Below are 21,998 nucleotides of genomic sequence, written 5' to 3'. Positions count from 1 at the left end.
TCTTTCTATAGTTTAGCAGCAAACAAGATCTGGGGATTGTACTAGTGCACTATGTGATACCTACCTAGCCACGAGCCAACTAAGAGACTTTGAGCTTTGTAATAGGCTGAGTCGGAGACAAGGATCAGCTCCGAACCCATATGTAAGAATGAAGGGCGAGATGGACTACATACAAACCTGGAACGTTATGGTGAGTACGTAACTCCTTTATATGTGGTAAAACAGGGCATAATACAAAAAAATGTGATTTAAAGTGCAGAAAATGTGGCAGTACTGGTCATTCGTGGCAAAACGTGAAATGAATGTTTAAGAAAATAAAAATTGAGTTATACAGGAGAAAGAGATAGAAGAATGTGTTATACAAAAAATGTACAAAAAGATGTGACTGATAAGAGGTTGTACGTGAAGTTAAAGAAAGTAACAAGGAAAAAGAAACTGAGGAGACGTGATGAGGCTGACTGGCGTACAGTAAGAAATAAGAATTTGATAGGGAAGAGAGTTAAAGAAAAAGAAAATTCAAAAATATAATGCTTAGAGAAAATATTCTTAAAAGCTAAAAATATTAGCTTTAAATGTGAATAGTATGAAAAATCTTGAGAGGAGAAGTATATTACAATGGTGTGCTGCAGTAAGGACTAGCCACCCGGTGGTATATAAACCTTGGCTCAAGATAATTTTCACTGTTGGTGACACCTTGACCCCATGAGCAAAATGTGAAAAAGGGGATGATGATGGATGGATGCTGCAGTAGATGCATATATTGTTTCAGAAGATATCAGCTTATTAACAGAGGATTAAGAACACAAACTGAAAAACTGTGGAATGGCGTGGTTGTTTGGAACATGGGGAAAGAAGCGTGATCGGGCATATGTATATTATGTCAAGAAAGCATTAAGGTATTAGATGTAACCATAGTGGAACTAGGATGAACTACGGCAGTAGACTTCAGATGGAAAAATATGTGTAAAGAATTATAGCTTTATTTGCTTTTGTAACAAGAAAAGAGAGAGAAATTATGTTTAAAAATATTCTTCAATATGTTTTTGTAAATATGGACATTATTTTGGTGAGCCAATTTAATTGTAATTAAAAAACATTAGAGCAATTGTGATGTTAAAATGGTTAATGAAATTATGAGAAATGGAAAGCCAAGTGTATTGGAGAATAACAACTGGAACTACAAAAGGAAATGAAATTAGGACAAAAATGTATGACTTTTTAATATCTGATGGTTTAAAAGTTTAAAAAAAGGAATCCAGTGTGCTGGATTTTCAGATCATGTGGCTATATGGGTTCAAGTACAGGAAGATAAAGAATATATAAGAAAATAAAAAGGAATAAAGAGAATTAATGAAAATGCATTACATTTAAAAAAAAGAACTTGTGCAATTATGGAAAAATCATATGAATATGAGAGAATTTTATGATAATTGGACGGTTTGGTGGCTTAATTTTAGAGAGAAATATAAAAAAGTGTTTTTAGAATGTATAAGGAAAAAAAAGAGGGATTAAGTCAAGAAACATTCAGAGACTTTAGAGAAGAAAAATTATTTTTATGAAAAAGAGAAATATACAAAATTAATTAAATTAACTTGTCATGCAAATAAAAATATTGTTTACAATGAAAAAAAGTAGCAGCACCATATTTGTGTAAAATAAAAGAAGGAAAAATAAGAGAATTAAAGAACAAGGAAGGTTAGCAAATAAGATAGCAAGAAGGAATATATGAAATAAAGAATATGTATTAGAATTATTTGTTGAAAGAGATGAAAACATAGAACAGATGTATAAAAGTGAAAAATTAAAGATAATGAGTATGTAGAAGAAAAAATAACTATGAAGGAATCGAATGAAATTCTAAAAGGTAACGTGAATTTTGCAACAGGACTGGAGGGAATTGAATTAGGGCATGAATAAAGAAATGGAGTGGCAAAAAATAATTTTTATAGAGGTTACAAATGAAATTAGAATTAAAGAGAAAGGTATGTACAGGGGTTATAAAATTTATATTTAAAAAAAGGAAAGGAGATAAAAATTGGAGACCTATAACATTGAATAATATGGATTATACATGTTTTTTATGAGAATAATAACAAAAAGGTTACAAAAAATGGATAGACTATATAACCAAAATGTATTCGGAAGAAAAAAGTCAAGAGTTATTATGGATAATAGAAGTAACTGAGGATATTATAAATAAAAAATGTAGACGCGAAGATTATGATAGGGGATATAAGTAAAGCCTATGATAATATTCAGTATAAATCATTATGAGGAATTTTGCTGGCATGTAATGCAAGCAAAAATATTACAAGTAATAAAATCTGTTTATGAAAGGAAATATGTGAAACTAAATGTAAATGGCTGGATTGGGGAAGAAATAAAAATAGAATGTGGAATAAAACAGGGCTGCCCAGCTAATAGTGTAATTTTCTTAGTTATGAATGCAATAGTGAAGAAAATTAATAAAATGTCAAGTAGCGGTGGATACAAAATGATGAAGGAAGTGCTATTGCCAATAATGTATAACTGTGAGGATAATATTGTACTAATTGCTAAAATTAAAGTTTGGATGGAAAAGGTAAATGAAAAAATAAGTATAAATTTAAAAACAATTGTTTCAATTATAAATTAAGAAAATTAAAGGATTTGGTTTTGAAGGTATAATAGGAGGTATTGAGTTCAGTGAAAAATGTATAGCTATATTAGGAATAATATTTGGAAGGAACAAATAGACAACAATGGGATAATGTACTTAAAGTAAAGGATATGACTGTTTTTTGGAAATCATATAGATTTTCATATAGATAAAAGCACACTTGTTGAACAACATGGTAATAGGAAAATCTGTTTATGCTGCTAACATCTGTATGATTCCTATTAAATATGAAAGGGAACTAGTGATTGTATTTTCTTTTATATGAGGCTCTAGACTGAATCCAGTCAAGGTTATGAAGGAAAATAAAAATGTGATAGAAGTGACCACAATATTCTAAATACAAAGAATTGTGGGAAGGAATGGAACTTAAAAAGAAAAAGTAAAAGCATTGTGAGTGAAGAAATGAGAGTACCAAAACTGTGCTATGAAAAAGAAAAAATATATATATATATATATATATATATATATATATATATATATATATATATATATATATATATATATATATATATATACTGTATTTAAATATTATGAAAACATTTTATTGCATTGATCATGGAAAGATTTAGAAACAGATAAGAAAAAAACATACTGATGAGATAAAATAACTGTAAAAAGATTACAGAATGTAATGATTTTTTATGGAGATTGTCTGTTAGAAAATTGCTGGTTAACGCAAATTTGCCATGCAAGAAAAAGCAAGATAATAGAATATGTAATAAATGTAGAGAGTTTGAGACTACTGAGCATGTGGTTTTGAAATGTGAAAGAGTTAATCATTTGTGGAAAGAAATGTGTAAACATAATAGGGTGAAATGTTTGTTAAAATTTGAGCAAATAAATATGAACATAATAGAATTTGGTTATTATGGTGCACGAAAACAGGAAGAAGTGAAGAAAATGGACAGAGTAATATTTCATGTTTCATGGACTATATGGAATGAGAGACTAAATTAAATCAAATACAATGGAAAATGGACTTGGACAAAGATTCTGGAGAAAATGTTTTGGTTGTGGATAAAAGCGTAAGGGGATGCTTATATTGAAGTTTATAATGTATGGAGATTTGTAAATAGATGAACTACTCTTTGGAATTGTTAGATAATACCAATGGGCTGCTACAGCAGAAAGAAATAGGAAAAGGGAAGCAGCAGCAGCATGGAGGAGGAGAGAGAAGATATAGAGAGTCTGGAGGTGGAAAATGAGAATTTGTAGAAAAATGTATTCAATATGAAACTTCAAAATGTAAACAAAGATTCCTTTGCGGTGGATGTTACAAATGAGCAGCGTTTACCTGTCTCAGTGGAGAAGGAAGTAAGCAAGTCTGTTGAAGTGGTGTAGATTACACCCCTGGCGTCGGGAGGGCTTGCAAATGATCTGTTGAAAATAATCAAGCAGCATGATCATGTGGCAGTTTTGTCGGTTCATAGGGTGAGGGAGCAGATAATTTTTTCAGACGTGTTGAGGATGGTGATGTAGAAAAGTATTCAAGTGATGTAGTATCAGGGAGTGCTGCAGTAACAACTTTGCAATAGTGACAAAGTAATCTGGGAAAGCAGCAACAAACTGAGAAGGTGTCTGGTTTTGTAGCAGCAAATAATGTAGTAACTAAAACATATGTAGCAGTGACAGCAGGCAAAAAAGTAGAGCTTCAAAAAGCTCTAAGTAAAACTTTAAAAAGAAGAGACCAGCTATGAGAATGACAAAAAATGACACTGCAACAGACAGATCTGATGTCATTTTCATTCATTCCTCAACTGATGTGTCCCTGATCTGACCTCTGATCTAGTTCAGCCGCATTTACTTAGACACTCTGATCCAACTCTGAAGCTCCTCCCCTTACCTGTAATACCCTAGAGCTCATTTGCTGCTGCTTCGCTTCAGACATGGATCCCGTTCTCTTGAGCTTATAGGGTGTTTTTCTTGGGATTTGTGAGTGTAATTTACTATTTTTATCACTTACTGATGTTCTTCGTGTTTCACTGTTGCAGTCATCACATTTGAGTTATCCCTGCCTGGGTAGCCCTTGGCCGGCCCGAATACCAGAGACTTAGTATTTCTGCATCTGTTGCTGTCGCTTGAGGACTGACGTCAGGTCGTCAGTGGTATAAAGGAAGGCAGCCGACGCCATTACATTAGTCTTTCTTGCTGTGGAGCCCGAAGCAGAAGCATTTAGCACGAGTGCCAGTCAGCTGCTACCTGAGTTTTCATTTCCGTTTCCATATTGAAGTTGAAGTCTTCTAAAGCTAAGTACCCCATTGGGGATCCTTTTTTCTTGCACTAACCAATGTCAGAAAAAGTTAATAATTGCCTCACCTCTGGAAAGCAAAAACCACACTGAGACTTCCAATCTTACTGCATCACTTGTCTAGGCCTAGACCACGACGTCCCCCATTGTTGCTTCTCTGCTTTAATGCCAGAACTATCAATCGTCTGGCCCTAATTATAGTGAGATATTTTTTACAGTCCTTGAATTCTGATATGGCTTTGATAAGCCGTCCAACAGCAGATCTTCTGAAAAACTGTAAAGATAAAGACAGACAGAGACAGACCGCACAGGTCCAAACCTTCCCTCAACGCTTCCGTTAAGCTAGTTGTCAGTCCTCTGGTGCTCAGTGAGGCTCTTTCGCAGCCTCAGATGCTTGCTTCTGTTGATTCGCAGGCCGCTACCGAGACCCTTTTGGAGTCCATTATACCGCAGAGCTCTTCTCTGTCTAAGGATCCTGTGGTCTTCTCTACCTTGGATGGGTTTGGAGCCACTGAGCAGGCACCGGCTTCCGAGGGAGTCCTTCGCATCACCGAATTTCGACACAAACCCCAATGCCTTCTATCATGACTACCGTTCTTTCGAAAACAATAGAGTTCCTTAGGCCCAGGTTTCAAACCACACCCAAGAAACCGACAACCCACTCTCAGGCCCCTGCTACCTTTCCTCAGTCTCAAATGCTTAAAATGTCAGAAGACCTTATCATGCTGATTAGGGGAAGCCAAGCCAAGCCACCCCCTCAAAAAAGAAAAGAGACCTGTCTCCAGTAGTTTTGTCTGAACAAGAGTCAGATGAATCTGATGCATCTGACTATGAAGACATGCAGCCTCTCTTCACTTATGAGAATTCTGATGCAGAGGAATCCATTCCTTCAGCCTCTACCCCAGAGGACTTTTCCTTTGGGGAAACCCTGCATACCTTACGGGAGCATTTCCAATGGGAGAGTCAGGACTACCCTCAGTCTAAAAAGAGACTTGGGGAATTCTTAGATCTTCCGCAACACAGAGACCCTTAGCCATCCCCCCAGTCCTGGATGTGTTGGATGATGTTTTTCTTTAATCCAGCTTGACTCCAGACGCCCTCCCTCCTGCTCCCAGAAAACCAGACAGGTACTACAGAGTCCCTGACTCACACAAATACCTTTTTTTAAAAATCCAACAGCTGACCCTGAGGTAATTTCTCAAGGGCCAAAAGGGATTAAAGCAACCTCTACTAAGAATCCCACCCCCTCAGACAGGGATTCCCGAGCATTGGACAGATGGGGTACAAAAGTATGCACCTCAGCTACTCTTGCTATCAGGGCAGTAAATTGTCAGTTCCACATGCTTAAATATCAGCAACATACCTTGGAACTCCTGAAACAAAAAAGTTCCTCCTTCCATGCATGGGCAGAATCTAAAGATTTACAAGACTTAATGCATTCTGCAAGTCAAGTAACTAAACACACTTTGCACTGTGGGTTTGACGCCCAAGAAGCTTCTTGCAGGGTAGCACTCACTGGATCTGTCATTAGAAGACATGCATGGTTTAAGGAACAACCCCTCCCATGTCAAATCTAAATTGTTGGATGCACCCTTGCACAAAGATAACTTACTTGGCACTAAGGCAGAATAGGTCTTAAAAAAGATGGAAGAAAAAGCAACATTTATGCAGACAGTTAAAGATTTCTTACAGGTCCAGCCCACTAGGTTCAGCAGGCATTTTCCCTCCAAGCACTGGTTCTTTCCTGCTCTGAGTAAACAGGTTCAACCTAGGCCCCGTGGAAACAGACCCCCCCCCCCCCCAGACAGCATCCCCAGGGAATGCAAAGCTCTAAACAGTGAACTACCACCACTTCAAAATCAGGGAGTTCTAAGCCACCCCTTTATAGTAAGAACTCAAAATGACTCACCTCTTCCCGACCTCTCCTCTGCCCACCGTCACGTACCCCTAGGAGGAAAACTCTCCTTTCACTCAAGCACCTGGGCCACCATTACGAAGGACCAATGGGTTCTGAACATTGTGTCACAGGGATACAAATTCTCCTTCCACGCCCTTCCAACCCCAAAAGTGTTGCCAGATCTACCACCAAATCAGTGGGCAGAGGCTGAAAAGCAAATCCATTCCCTGCTCTCTTTGAGGGCAGTAGAGCACTTTCCTGCAGAACAGATAGGCCAAGGCTTCTACTCCAGACTTTTTCTGGTGCCCAGAAAAGAGGGCACCTGGCGCCCCATCGTCAATCTATCCATTCTAAAGACCTTCCTGTTGATGCTATCATTCAAAATGCTCACTCTCCAGCGGCTGCTACCCTTGCTCTCGAAAGATGCTTGGCTAGCCACCCTTGACCTACAAGAGGCCTACCTCTACATTCCCATCAGGGGATCATGCAGAAGATATCTGCGCTTCAGGGCAGGATCTCAACACTTTCAGTTTTTCTGCACTTCTCTTTGGCTTATCTACTGCTCCCAGAGTTTTCACAAAATGCCTGGCTCCGGCCATTGGCTTTTGCATACAAAAAAATATTCAAATTTACCCCTTCTTAGACGACTGCCTTATTTAGGCAGTCAGCCGGGAAAAGCTGCTCAAATACCTGGCCTTTGTAAAGAGCCTGCTAACCTCCCCAGGGTACACAATCAACTAAAAGAAATCCAAACAGGTGCCCTCCCAAAGGATAATCTTCCTGGAAGCAAGCCTGGACACAGCATCTCAGATGGCATACCTTACACCAGAGAAACAAATTTTCATGTCAGCTTCTCTCAACTGGCCACCAGGCCCCAGCTTTCTGCAAGGAAAATCCTGCAAGCCCTGGGGTTCATGGCATCATGCATACTCCTCATTCCATATGCCAGACTGCATGTGAGGAAACTTCAGTGGTACCTAAAGAGCCTTTGGTGTCAACACTCTCAAGACCTGGAAACACTTCTACCTATTATTGCTTGTCTGAGAAAGGAATTTCTTTGGTGGGCAACAACCTGCTCCCACAACAAGGAACTGCCCTTTTCCCCACACCCCGCCATTCAGACCCTCACCACAGACGCATCAGACTGCACTTGGGGTGCACACCTGGACAGCAGGTGCATACAGGGCCAATGGAGCCCACAGCAAATCCCCCTACACATCAATCAAAAAGCGATAATGGCGGTGCAGCAGGCCTTGATAGCTTTCAAACCCCTTCTCTCTCCTGGGGTTCTCCTGATCAAAACAGACACCACTGTGATGTGGTACATCAACAAGTAGGGAGGGACTCACTCCTACCCTCTGTGCAGGCTGGCCATGACCCTTTGGTTCACAGCCTCTTCCATGCAACTACACCTGTTAGCACAATACCTACCAGGCTCTCTCAACTCCCTGGTAGACCAATTAAGCAGAAAGATTTGGACCCACACGATTGGCAGCTCAACAGAAGTACCTTCTTACTAATAACTCAGAAATGGGGAACCCCGAAGGGTGACCTCTTTGCCTCCCACATCAACCATCAGCTCAGCAAATTCTGCACCAGAGAGCATCACTGCATGGCTTGCAAAGTGGATGCCCTGTCCTTCCCCTGGGTCAGCCTCTCGGTCTGTGCCTTTCCTCCCCTACCTCTCATCCCCAGGGTACTGTTCAAAATAGGGGAGGAAAACCAAGGACCATTTTCATAGCTCCAGACTGGCCCCAACAGCATTGGTACCCCTTGCTACGCAGCCTGTCCCCACTGCCTCCATGGCATCTTCCTCAGATTCCAAACCTCCTAACCCAGAGGGAAGGAGAATTCATGCACCCCCAATTGCAGACACTCAATTTGGCAGCTTGGCTTATTCCCTGACCTCGAACCAATCTGACATCCTCAGTAAACAGGTTCTGGATGTTATCCATGAGGCCAGATGCCCTAGCACCAGAACGTCTTATGCAGATTAATGGAAAAGGTTCTGCACCTGGATCCAGGCTAATGGGGCCAATACGGTACAGCCCTCCATCCCTCTCTTCCTGGATTACTTAGCTGACCTACTACACAGTGGTCTTTCTTTCTCCTCTGTAAAAATTCATGCCTCTGCTGTTTCTGCTCATTTTCCCACTGAGCAGCCTCTTTTCTCACACCCTTTGATTAAACAGTTCCTTGGAGGGGCTAGCAACTTGAGACCCCCCCCCCCCCGAAGGGCACCAACACCAGCTTGGGACATTAACTTTGTATTGGAAAAGCTCACCCTGCCTCCTTTCGAACCAGCTTCTTCTGCAGAGCTAACATTTCTGTCCTGGAAGACGGCCTTCCTTCTGGCCATCACTTCAGCCAGGAGAGTCTCTGAGCTGCAAGCACTCATGGCTGTGAAACCCTTCATCTTCCATGCGGACAGGGTATACCTCTGAACTAACCCATCCTTCATGCCCAAGGTGGTGTCCAGTGTGGCTCTCAACCAATCCATTCATCTGCCCACCTTCTTTCCTAATCCCTAAAACAAGGGGGAAAGGAATCTGCACTCTAGATGTGCACAGACAGCTCAGATAGTATCTGGACAGGACTAAACCCTTTTGGAAGTCCGTCAATTGCTGGTTAGCTTTGCTACAGGGGCAGAAGGCAAAGCCATCTCCAAGCAAACCATTTCTAAATGGATAGCACACTGCATACATTTCTGCTACAAACAGCATGGTAAGCCAGGTCAGGTCACACTCCACCAGAGCAGCATCAACCTCTGCAGCTTTCCTCAGAGGAGTCCCCACCAGGGACATCCTGGAGGCTGCCACCTGGATATCTGTTCACACTTTTACCAAGCATTACCACCTGCTTCCCTTCTCCAAATCCAGGGCAGGGTTTGCCTCTGCAGTCTTGCAGGGCATTCTAGCCAGCCCCTAGTTTCCTTGACTGCCTCCACCCATTTCCTCAGCTTTGGGATTCTACCCAAATGTGATGACTGCAACAGTGAAACACGAAGAACATAGTACAGTTGTGTACACTACCATAAATGTAGATGTTCAAGTGTATTCACTGTTGCAGTCCTGGTTTCCCTCCCTCCATCTCCCTATTTTCTCTTTTTCCTTTTGTTACCCTTCGTCCTTGTTGTTCTCCTTTCCTTACAAGAGACATATTGATAGTTATTTTCCACTGGTGGGGTTCTTCTACCAGAACCTGGCCTCCTACTTTGGGGGTTCCTGACAGGTTAGAGCAAGAAAAACTAATGTAATGGCATTGGCTGCCTTCCTTTATACCACTGACGACCTGATGTCATTCCTCAAGCGACAGCAACTGATTCAGAAATACTAAGTCTCTGGTATTCGGGCTGGCCGAGGGCTACCCTGGCAGAGATAACCCAAATGTGATGACTGCAACAGTGAATACACTAGAACATCTACATGTATGGTAAGTGTACACAACTATACTTTCTTCCTGGGGGGCATACCATAATCAAGAAGGTGGTTTCACCAGGGTGAGGCTCTTCCATTGCACATTTTATTTGGCTTGACCTCTGTGATTTCCCCTTATGTGGGAAACTCAACTGCATAATTTCTGTTAGTGGGGGACTGCATTCGTGCAGTTCGAAACATAAACTAAATACAGCTTGGAACTCTTGTCCCAACTTTCAAAACTTATTTCAGATATGCAAGACTCCCAGAATAAGTCTTTGGCCTCATCCTTGATTGGAGCTTCCTCTCAATTGGCCCACCACTCTGTAAAATGCAGCTGCGATGCTGTGGACGCTTCAGCTAGGGCAGCAGACATGGGCTCGGTCCTGTGAAGATTTGCCTGGCTAAAGCTACACCTTCTACCAGGGGACGTTAAATCCAAACTCATGGATTCCCCCCTGGACAATTCAGCCCTGTTTGGCCCTGCTGCTGCAGAATTGTTCAAAACCTTACAGGAAAAGGGGAAAAAAGATGCAGGAACTGAAACACATCCTGGTCTCCCCTGTATCAAAATTCCAAAGGAATTATCCTTCTAAACTAGTGTTTGTTAAAAGACAGTCATGGCCTCCTCTAGCTATGGCAAAAAAAGTATGGTAAGAGACGTCTGCAACCTAGGACTCCACTGCAAACCCCACCTCAAAAGAAGTCCTTTCCAGATGGACCAGGGACCATCTGACTATTTAGACCCCAAACATCCCCCCTTTCCCTATGCTTTTCCCTTTCTTTTCCACCTTGGGAAAACATTACACAGGATGCCTGGGTTTTTTTCCATCCTACAAAGAGCTATTTCATGGTATGAAATTCTCTCCTGCCCTTCAGAGGCATACCACAACCTCCCTCTCTGGTTCAAGGCACTATTTAACCAGTACCATCCAATCAAAGAGGAAAAGGTTCTAGTCAAAGATGTTTTTGGTACCAAGGAAAGAGGGCCCATGGAGACACATCCTTGACTTTTCCTACTTCAGCATCTTCCTGAAAGCGCCTACATGTAGAATGCTTACCTTGCAAACCCTTTTTCCTCTGATCTTCCCACTAGCCTACATGGCTTCCGTAGACGTAAAAGATGCTTACCTACACATCCCCATTCATCCCATATACAAGAAGTTCTTAAGATTCTCTGTGGCTTCCTGGCACTTTCAGTTCTCTGCCTTGCCTTTTGGTCTCTCCACCGCCCCAAAGGTATTCATGAAATGTCTAGCCCCAGTAATTGCTTACTGCGGACTTCAAGGCATTCAGGTCTTCCCATACCTGGACGACCTTCTCTTTCAAGACATCAGTCCAGAAGCATTGGAGCATAATCTAAACTCCACCATTGCCATCGTACAGTCTTTGGGTTTCAAAGTAAACTACTAAAAATTTGCTCTATCCCTATCCCAGAGTCAGATATTTCTAGGATACAGGCTACAAACAGACCTTATGAAGGTCTCTCTCTCCCCACACAGAAGGCTCAGGAGCTCATTTCCTTTTTCCAAAGCCTCATCTCTTTGACTCGTATCACTGTCAGGATCTTTCTCAGAACCCTGGGCTTCGTGGCATCCACCATCCCAATGCTTCCTCTGGCAAAACTGCGCATGAAGAAACTACAGTGTTTCCTGAAATCAGTGTGAATGCAACATGCACATCCGCTAGAGTTCCCAGTTCCCTTTCTCCCTTGTCTGAAGAGGGGGATAACTTGGTGTATTCAACAGTTAACTGACAACCCAGGTCTCCCACTCCATCCTTTACCACCAGTTCAGGAGATATTTACAGATGCCTCAGACACAGGATAGGGAGCAGCATTTGGCTCCATAAAAGTACAAGGAACCTGGACCCCTCTCAAAGAAGTGGACACATCAATATAAAAGAAATGAGGGCACTTCTGCTGGCTCTTCAGACCCTCTTTATCCGAGGCCTATTAAAAATTTTCATGGACAGCATGACTTTTCTATGGTATGTGAACAAACAGGGAGGGACAAAGTCTTATCTCCTTTGCAGACTAACTGCAGGTCTGGGAATTGGCTGTCAAGCTCCAGACTCACCCTTCAGGCTGTGTATATCCCATCCACCCTGAATGTAGTGGCAGACACATTGAGCAGGTCCAAAATAGAATCCCACAAATTAATGCTTCACAGGGTAGTGTTCCTGGACGTTGTCCTTAGATGGTGTACTCCACATATAGACCTTTTTGCCTCCCCCATGAACAGACCGCTTCCACGATTTTCTGCCAGAGATCCGCATCCTCTAGTTTGGAAGGTGGATGCCCTCAGCTTTTCTTTGAAGGGGATGCTTCTGTATGCATTCCCTCCTCTTCCTCTCATTCCAAAAGTCCTGCTAAAAATTCAGCAGGACAAACCAAAGATCTTGATGATGACCCCCTTCTGGCCAAGACAACATTCCCCCCTGCTCCTGCATTTGGCCAAAGACAATCACCACAATTTACCCCAGAAAGTGAACCTTCTCACACAAGACAAAGGAACTCTAATCTGTCCCCACTTGCCTACTCTTCAGCAGACCTTGTTGGTGATAGGGTCTTAATTATTTACAGACAACTTTTTTCAGAGGGACGTGCTAAGGGTTCTGCAGGAGGCCAGGAAACCCAGTACTAGAAGTCTTACTTATCTAAATGGAAGAGATTTTCAATTTGGTGTCTTTCTCAAAACCAGGACCCACTGACAGTGGAAGTCCCACTGGTTCTCTCATACCTGTGTGAATTACTGGATGTTGGCTTAACTTACTCTTCAAAGTGCACTTGTCCGCTATTTCTGCCTGTCTGCCTCTATCTACACCTTTAGTTTCTAGATTTGAGACTAAGCAATTCTTAAAAAGCGTCCTTCACATAAGACCCCCCAGGAAACCTGTTGCACTGCCTGGGATCTTAACTTTGTATTGGAGAAGCTGACTGTTGCTCGTTTTGAGCCGGCAGCTTCTGCTTCCTTGGAATTTTGCTTCTGGAAAACTATTTTGCTGCTTGTACTAACCTCAGCCGAAAGGGATGCTGAACTACAGGCCCGAATGGCTTCTCCTTTCTTGGTGTTCTACAAAGACAGAGCGTCTCTCTGCACCAACCCTACCACGTTAGGTAGTCCAATCTCACCTTCATTTTTACATATGGGATCAGCTCCGACTCGGCCGATTTTCAAGCTCTAAGACTTCTGGTTGGTTCGTGGCTAAGCAGGTATCCCATGGTGCACCAGTGCAATCCCCAGATCTTGTTTGCCATGTCGACGAATTCGGTTGTGCTTCTCTTGGCTCTGGCTAAGTCTTTTGCAATTCTTTCATTCATAAGTGTTTTTTTGCATATTTACTGTTATTTAGTGGTAATATATATATATAGGTCTTTACCTAAATTGTCTTGTGTGACCTTAGTAGTTAATATCCTGTGTACCAGTAGTTAGGCGCTGTTGTGCTTTTTTTGCCTAGATCGTTAGTTTTTGGCGTTTCGCCGCTCTTTATCAACAGGGGCTCCTATTGATTATTCTACTGTTAACTTGTTGATTGTTAACTTGTCTTTGGCGGGGATCCACTAAAGTCTTATTTAAGATTGCGGTTGAAAAGTTTTTCCAGTGTTATTGAACATGTGTGTGTGTGTTTGTGTTATGTACTTGGTCTGTTTGAGTTAGAAGACCTGGTTTCTATTACACAGGGCTAGGACCTAGTCCTCGTGTAATGCTATTATTTGTAATTTTCATTTAAAAATTTTTCCTGTGTGACTGAATCTGTTTGTGTATGTGTTAAAAAAACTTGGTCTGTTTTAGTTGAAAGACCTAGTTTTCTCTTACACCGGGCTAGGCCCGTTTAACTTAGAGAACCTAGTCCTTGTGTAATTCTTCTGCAGAGCTAGGCCAGTTTTAGTTAGAGGATCTAGTCCTCAGTTATTCTCTATTTCTCCTCTGGTTTTGCTTGTGTGTCTGCAATGTCTACGAATAGCAAGGAGCATAAACCCTCTGGGTTCAAAAAATGCATGAAATGCTCCCAGAAAATGTCATTAACGGATGGCCACAGTAGCTGTGTCTACTGCTTGGGAGCCATCCATTTGCAGGAATCATGTTTGTTCTGTCATGCTTTCTGTCCTAGGGTGTTGCAAGAGAGAATGAACAAGTTGATACTCATGGGTCTTCTGAAGCCAACCTTCGAGGAAGCCTTATCTGGTTCATTGGCTTCTTCTTCTAAGTCTTCAAAATCCAGATCTGACTCCAAATCTTAAGCTTCAAAAAGGCCTTCTCCGGCACTGGCTGGTGTCTCGGAGCCGCCTTCCAAATTAACAAAATCTGTCTCCTCGACTCCTCAGTCTTCGGAGCCGAAGGAGAGCACTATGGTATCAGAGTCAGTCACAGATGCTTCTGTGCCGTCTGCTGAACTTTGGAAATAGTTGACTCTACTGCCCAGAGCCAGTCTGTAGAATCCCTACTGGTCTCCTTGCTAATCAAGTCTCCAGTGCCTGCTAGGTTGAGATCCCCTACTTTATCTTCCAGATCTTCCAGGAGACTTTCGGACGAAGATGTGGAGAGGGTAGTAGACTCCTGAAGTAGTCTGCTCTGCCTAAATTTTTGTTGGCTCCAACCCATACGGCTCTGGAGCCACTCGAGCCAGTCTTGCCCTCATCTGTGATTCCTCCTCCAAGCCATGTTGGCCTTTCGGAGCCGGAGTGCTTGTTGGAGCCCTCGGTTCCGGCTCCCCTTGCTGATGCATTGGAGCCGAGTTCGGCTCCGTCCGTCGTGTCCTGGGAGCGAAGCTCTTCTGTCGGCGCCGATAGGGAGGGTTTAAATCGATAGTCTTCAGTTCCAAGCCTTCCTCTTGGTGCTTCTGCCAGGGTGAGCTCAGAACCTGCATCTATCTCGGAGCCAATGGCTCAGGCTCCGGCGCTATCTTTTGTCTCTTCCGTGCCGTAGAGGTCTGCTTTTGAGGTGATGAGGAGTGTGCTGTCTCAATCTACAGCCCCAGCCAGTGGTACAAGCACTCTTCCCCCCCAGGGCTCCCACTTTGGTCTCAGTATCTACCCTCTCCGGAGACAGCAGAGACCCGCATCCTTAGGAGCCAACAGCTGGTGGTCCCCACTCTTCCGAGGCCTCCCCAGAAGGTCCGTTCGAGGAGCCTCCTCGGAAGAGGGTATGCAAGAGGAAGTATATTGACTCCCAGGATGGGTCTCTGGCATCGGACACTGACCTTGGTGAGTCGCAGGGGTCCCCCAAGTCGTCCTCTGATGATGTCTCCTTTGTGGACATCCTAGAGATCCTTAAACAGAGGTGTGACTGGCCCACTGTAAACCTTTCTGATGAGGAGTTGGTGTACCTGAAGGTTTTCGGGTCTCATACCTCTGCCTCTTGGGTGTCTCCACCTTTCGACGAACTAATGGATCTGGTTAGTCGGAAGGTGTGGGATACTCCCGATACCGTGGAGCCAGTTCCCAGAAGACCAAATAAGGTCCTGTCTGCCCCTCCTGGAAAATAATTCTTGTCTAAGTGCATTCCCATAGATGCCGTGGTGGTGGCGGCCACGAAGAAGGAGTTGGAGACTTCTTCCTCTGTTCATCCGCCAAACAAGGAGTCTCGACAGATGGACAGATTTGGGATGCGTGTATTTAGTTCAGCAGCATTTACACTTCGATCTTTGAACTATCTTACCCACGTCACGAGATTGCAGAGGGATCTCCTCAAGGAGTTAGGAGATTCCATAGAGGGTGCTTGTCCTGAGGGAGTCCCTGATAGGATCTCTGCTCAGTTGTCCACCCTAAATTCAGTTAACTCCTCCATGCGGCTTATCTCCCATGCGGCTGATGGAGCGAGCAGAGCAGCGGGTTCAGGAGTTGCCCTTAGGCACCATTCCAGAGGTTCTTTCCGGACACACAGAGTGAATCCTTCTTCAGAGGCAGAGGAGGAGGAAATGGTAGACGTCGCCCTAGAGGCAGGGGCGGTCTGCAATATCAGCAAGGCCCTGATTCCTTTCGAGGGCGGCCTTCTCATCGTTCCTGATGTGGGGTCTGACTGCGTTTCTCTGGGGCCAGTCGGGGGTCGCATCTCTTTGTATTCAGAAGCCTGGCTAAATTTAACCCAAGACAAGTGGGTACAAAGAGTTGTTACCAGAGGCTATATCATACCCTTTTCTCTTCCACCGTTTGTTCCCAAAAAGATCTCAGATGTTCCACCTAATCACAGGGATCAGGCAACTGTGGAGATTAACAAGTTCCTCTTTAAAAGAGTCATCCAGCCTGTCTCAGCAGACCAGACAGGATCCGGAACTTACTCCAGGTTCTTTTTAGTCCCAAAACAAACCGGAGACTGGAGGCGTATTTTGGACCTCAGCAGATTAAACGAATCCATGAAGAAGGACAAGTTTCGGATGGTCACACTGCAGTCGATACTCCCGTTGTTAGGGAAAAATTATTGGATGTGCTGTCTGGATCTCCAAGATGCCTACTACCATATAAAAATGGACAAGGCGTCAAGGAGATATCTGCGCTTCTGGCTGGGAGCCAGCCATTATCAGTTTCGTGCTCTGCCCTTTGGTCTCACCACAGCCCCCAGGGTGTTCACCAAATGCATGGCAGTAGTGACAGCTCACCTGAGATGTCAGGGATTCCAGGTGTTTCCGTATTTAGACGACTGGCTCCTGACCGCCCCCACCAGGCATCTACTCATCCAAAACAGGGACGCCACCATTCAGCTTGTGCTCAACTAGGGATCTCCATAAACTGGGAAAAATCTGCATTACAGCACTTGCAATCTGTGATTTTTATAGGCGCAGAGTTAGACACAATGGATATGACAGTTAGTCTAGTCTCCCTGCCGGAAGAGCACAAAACCTCATCTCACAAGTTCAGCATCTTCCGCTTCGGAAGGTCAAAGCAAAATGGATTCTTCAACTTCTTTGAACGATGGCCTCAACCATTCTGTTAATACCTTTAGCCAGGTTGCACATGAGAATTCTCCAATGGCTCCTGTTCTCCCAGTGGTCATTCCAGTATCTACCGCTGAGTCACCCTATCCTGCTGACGGAATCATGCAAAAAGGACCTTCATTGGTGGATAGCCCCCCAACAACTTGTTCACGTGAGCTCCCTTTGTGCCTGCCCACCCCATTGCCACTGTGACCACGGATGCCTCCCAGGTTGGGTAGGGGGGGCATTATCTTGGCAGGACTGTCCACGGCACATGGCAAGAACATGAGGCTTATCTGCATATCAATGTTCTGGAGGTTAGGGCAGTGCTTCTGGCATTGCAAGCACTTCAGGACCTTCTTCCTCCAGGGGCGATTGCGATACAATCGGACAACATGGTTGTGTGGTATATCAGCAAACAGGACGGTACCAGATCTTTACCCACTCTGTCGAGAGGCCATGCTAGTTTGGGAATGGGCTATTTCTTCCCAGCGCTTTCTGGTGGCAACACACATTCCGGGGACAACCAACGTGATAACCGACAAGCTAAGCCGGGCAATCTTACTGCCTCACGAGTGGTCTCTGAAACGGGAAATAGTGGAATAGATTTTCCGAAAATGGGGATAACCTTGCTGCAACCTTTTTGCCAGCCCAGTCAATGCCAAATGCAGCAGTTATTTTTCCCTAATTCCCTCTCCGGGGGAAACACCCAGAGACGCTCTGGTCCACGATTGGCCCACGGGACTTCTAAATGCTTTTCCTCCATTCCCTCTTATCCCCAAAGTGATTCAGAAAGCCAATCAGCTGGGAAGCAAGTTTATCCTCATTGCTCCTTACTGGCCTCGTCAGGTCTGGTTCCCCTTCCACGAGCCTCTTCTCCTGGACGATCCTTGGATTCTGGACCCAGTTCCAGATCTATTGACCCACATGTCAGATTCGCTACACCCCACTCTCCACACCCTCAAATTGACAGCTTGGCTGCTCCAGTTCCATCTCTAGTCAGGCTTCATGATGTTTCTTCATCAGTGTCCCATATTCTCTTATCCTCGCATAAACCCTCAACCAGAAGGCTGTATGACAGTAAATGGAAAAGGTTTTCTATTTGGGCACAGAAAATGAACGTGGATCCTTAACACTGCTCCCATTCTTGTGATTCTGGAATTCCTTTCAGAGCTTTTTCAGCAGGGATCTGCCGTGGCCACCATCAAAGTACAGTTGGCGGCAATCTCTTATTTTTATTTAGGGTCTCCAAATGTCAGCCTTATGTCTCATAAGCTATGCAAGACTTTCTTGAGAGGAGCCACTTTACTGAGACCACCATTACAAGAACCTGTGGCATCTTGGGACTTAAAATTTGTGTTGTCCAAATTGACATCCCCTCCCTTTGAACCGTCTCATTCATCTTCTTTAAAATATTTGTCTTGGAAGACTGTGTTTTTAGTAGCTATTACATCAGCCAGACGTGTATCTGAGCTACAAACCCTGTCTATTAAGCCACCTTATTTAATCTTTCATAAAGACAGGGTTTCTTTACGTACCAATCCTTCATTTGTTCCCAAAGTTTGTTCTACTGCCACATTAAATCAGTCCATTGAGCTTCCAGATGTTCTTCATCTCACATTGCTGCAGTCATAACTTATGGGGTAGTCCGCTGTCCTCGGTCGGCCCGAATACCAAAGTATTAGGCTGACGTCGGTCATGGGCGCTCAGATCTGACGTCAGAGCGTCAAGGTATTAAAGCGCATGACCGACGTCATTTCCTCAGTCTTTTTTGCCGCATGGTCCGAAGCAGAAGCAGCGTTTGCAAGTGCCGTTCGGCATTCTGAAATTTTCGTATTCTGAGTTTCAGACCGAAACCAAGTTGGGCTAAGTACCCCGTTGGGGAATATTTTTGTTTTTCTTGCCTCAGTTACTTCCGGATGTCAGAAAGTGAATAATTGTATTTCTTGTGGGAAACAGATACCGCATAGGGATTACCACTCTCTTTGTATTCCTTGTTTGGGACCGGAGCACGACGTAGTAGGGTGTCGCTTTTGTGCTAGGTTTAATAAGCGCACCATTAAACGTAGGCTAGATTGTGCTAGGCTTGTCTTCGGTAAGCGGTGTAATTACAATATGCCGTCGGATCCTCCGACGCCCGCTACCGTGAAGAAGCGCAAAGATAAATCTTTAAAGTCCAAACAGGATGACTCGTCCGTTCCGGACGCCGGTTCTTTAGATACTACGGTGGATTTGGTTGATCCGGCCGAAGTTTCAAATGTGTCTCAGGGGGAGACGTTGGTTTTGCAAGATTTGGCCTCTCAGGAGTCAGGTCAAGCTGAGGGGGCCTCTCAGGTTACTGTTCTCCCTTCTTTGCCTAAGGTGGTTAGGCCTTCTCCTTCTGTCTCTAAGGTGCCCTCCAAAGGCAGGCCTGGTTTGCCTTCCACAGGTGTCAGTCCTAGCTCTGCAGGTTCTGTGCCTAAAAAACATATGCTTAAAATGGCAGAAGATTTAATTACTTTAATCAGGGGTTCTATGCCCCCTCCTGATAAGAGGCCTAGGGTGGAGCCAGAAATGGAAAGTTTGGAGCAGGCTTCAGATTACTCAGAGTCTTCGGCTGAAGACATTCAGGATTTTCCTCCTTATTCTGATTCGGACGCAGAGGATTCCACTCCTTCTGCTTCTCCTCCAGAGGATTTTTCTTTTTCAGAAACCCTGCATTCCATGAGGGAGCATTTTAAATGGGAAGGTCAGGATTTCTCAGATTCCAGGAAGAGGCTTAGGGAATTTTTATTTTTACCACAGCATAGGCCCTTGGCTATTCCTCCTGTTTTGGATGTTGTTCAAGACATTTTCTCTGAGGCTTCCCTTAATCCAGACTCTTTGCCTCCTGCGCCAGTTAAGCCAGATAGGTATTACAGAGTGCCTGAGGCTCATAAATATCTGTATAGAAGCCCTAGGGCCGATCCAGAAACTATTAGCCAGGGACCTAAGGGTATCAGGGCTTCTGTTGTAAAGAATCCAGTTCCTTTGGATAAGGAGGCTAGAGCTTTGGAAAGGTGGGGTAAGAAAGTGTATACCTCTTCCACTTTAGCAATGAGGGCTTTGAATTGCCAGTTTCATATGTTGAAGTACCAGAATTTTCTCCTTACTCAGTTAAAATCTAAAATGGATGCTTTGGCAGAGGGCATAGAGTGTAAGGAATTACAGGATTTGGTACATGCCTCTGATCAGGTGGGTAAGCATGCTTTGCAGTGTGGTTTTGATGCTTTGCAGGCTTCCTCCAGGGTGGCTGCCACTGGTTCAGTTATTCGCAGGCACGCCTGGCTTAAGGATCAGAATTTGTCAGAGCATGTTAAAGCTAGGATTTTAGATGCTCCTTTGCAGTCTGAAGTTTTGTTTGGTTCTCCTGTGGAGTCTGTCTTGAAAAAATGGAAGACAAGGCTAAGTCTATGCAGACTGTTAAAGATTTTTGCAGGTGCAGCCCCTAAGTTTAGCAGGAACTGGCCTGCTAAGGGTTGGTCTTACCCTTCTTCTGATTCACAGTCTAGGGGTAGATCTAGACGTGGTAGGGGCAGAGCTCAGAGTTCTTTCAGGCCTAGGCCGTGGAGTTCACCAGCACAATCTACAGGTGAGGGCAGGGGCCAGTCCTTTCGTAAACAGGCCCAATGACCTGCATCTTCAGCTGCCAGATCCTTCCTGTCTGGCAGCTCCTTTGGGAGGAAAGTTGGCACTCTTCAAGCAAAATTGGTTTCTAGTCACCCAGGACAAATGGGTGTTGGACATTATAGACCGAGGCTACAAGTTTTATTTCCACACATTGCCTCCTTTCAAAGGCATGCCAGACGTTCCTCCTCAGCAAAGGTTAGAGGCTCACAAGCAGATTTCTTTACTTCCTCAAATGGGGGCTATACAGCAGGTCCCTCTGTCAGAAGTGGGCCTCGGATTTTACTCGCCTATTTCTTGTACCAAAGAAAGGAAACACTTGGAGGCCAATCTTGGATTTATCTATCCTCAACACATATCTGGACATTCCAAAATTCAAAATGTTGACGTTGCAACAACTTCTGCCTCTGTTGGGCAAAGATCACTGGATGGTAACTCTGGATCTCAAAGAGGCTTATCTTCATGTTCCTATCAGGCTCAGTTGCAGGAGATTCCTGCGTTTTCGGGCTGGGACTTTAAATTATCAGTTCTCTGCATTGCCCTTTGGCTTATCTACTGCCCAGGGTATTCACAAAAGTTCTGGCTCCAGTGATAGCCTTCTTCAGGTTAAGAGGAATACAAATTTATCCTTACTTGGACGATTGCCTGATTCTTGCTCAAGACAAGCACGAGCTTCTTCACCATCTGCAGTATGTTATGACAGTGTTAAGGTGCCTAGGGTATTCTGTGAACGAAACAAAGTCCAGTCTAGTACCCTCTCAGGAAATGTGCTTTCTGGGTGTGAGACTGAATACAGCTTCCCAGATGGCCTTTTGACCCCGGACAAGCAAAAGAATCTTACACTTTACTTCCATCAATTGTCTCTACGGTCCAGGCTGACTGCAAGGACAGTCCTTCAAGCCTTGGGGTTCATGGCATCTTGTATTCTGGTGCTTCCCAATGCCAAACTGCATATGAGGAAGCTACAATGGTATCTCAAAATGTATGGACACAACACTGCCAAGATCTGGACACTGTCATTCAGATAATACCTTGCATTCAAAAGGAATTTTTGTGGTGGGCTCAGGAATGTCACCTAAACAAGGGACTCTCTGTGACCCGACCAGAGGCGAGTCAGATTTTAACAACGGATGCCTCGGACAAGGCCTGGGGAGCACACCTCAATGGAAAATGGGTTCAAGACACGTGGCCTGCCAGACTTCAACATTTACATATCAACTT

The 21,998-nt window shown here is 44.0% G+C and overlaps 1 protein-coding gene and 1 non-coding gene across 2 annotated transcripts in view; both read left to right on the top strand.

Moving 5' to 3' along the window:
* Positions 1-21,998, top strand: part of LOC122802137 (centrosomal protein of 295 kDa-like) — a 1,720,043-nt gene that overhangs the window by 1,016,192 nt on the left and 681,853 nt on the right. The gene's annotated exons all lie outside the window — the stretch shown is intronic.
* On the top strand, positions 10,253-10,417 carry LOC122802968. The gene has a single exon (XR_006365036.1). It is a non-coding gene; the product is annotated as a U1 spliceosomal RNA (small nuclear RNA).

The sequence above is a fragment of the Protopterus annectens genome, chromosome 5.part0 (genome assembly GCF_019279795.1).
Source record: "Protopterus annectens isolate FY-2018-M chromosome 5.part0, PAN1.0, whole genome shotgun sequence".
In the NCBI taxonomy this organism is placed as follows: Eukaryota; Metazoa; Chordata; order Ceratodontiformes; family Protopteridae; genus Protopterus; species Protopterus annectens.
Note: the sequence above shows the minus strand (reverse complement) of the source record. Positions and strands in the feature narration are given on the sequence as shown.